Here is a 522-nt window from a genome sequence, read left to right on the forward strand (position 1 = left end):
AGTTTGCAGTGCATCCCCATGCCTTAACTGGAGTGGGCCTCTTCAGACTTTTTCTTTTCAGTCTGCTTTTGGACGGCAATAGGCATCTTGCCTTTTCTGTAGCAAGGATGCTAATTTATTGTATTTTTTAACAGCAAAACAGGTCTACTCAAAAGTAAGCCCCACCGGGTTCAATGGGGCTTACTCCGAGCTAAGTGAGTATAAGATTGCAGCCTAAATTTTATTTGTAAATGCCAGTTGTTTTGGACTTCAACTCCCAGCATTCCTGACCGTTGGTCAACCTGGCAGAGACTTCTGGGAGTTGTAGTCCCGCAAAATAATAATAATAATAAATAAATAAATCTGGCGCTCTGCCTTCTGCCCTCTCCCCCCCGCCCCTGTTTAATGGATACAAAACAAAATACATTCCGCGCGATCCAACCCCACTCGGTTACTTGGCGCGTAATAAGAGGGCGGAGGGGTGTCACGTGAGCTGATACTACCCGGAAGAATGTTCTGCTATACCCACGTGGGCGTCTCCTT

The sequence above is a fragment of the Heloderma suspectum genome, chromosome 5 (genome assembly GCF_057233095.1).
Source record: "Heloderma suspectum isolate Gila_16-S chromosome 5, 16-S_ref, whole genome shotgun sequence".
Classification (NCBI taxonomy): Eukaryota; Metazoa; Chordata; class Lepidosauria; order Squamata; family Helodermatidae; genus Heloderma; species Heloderma suspectum.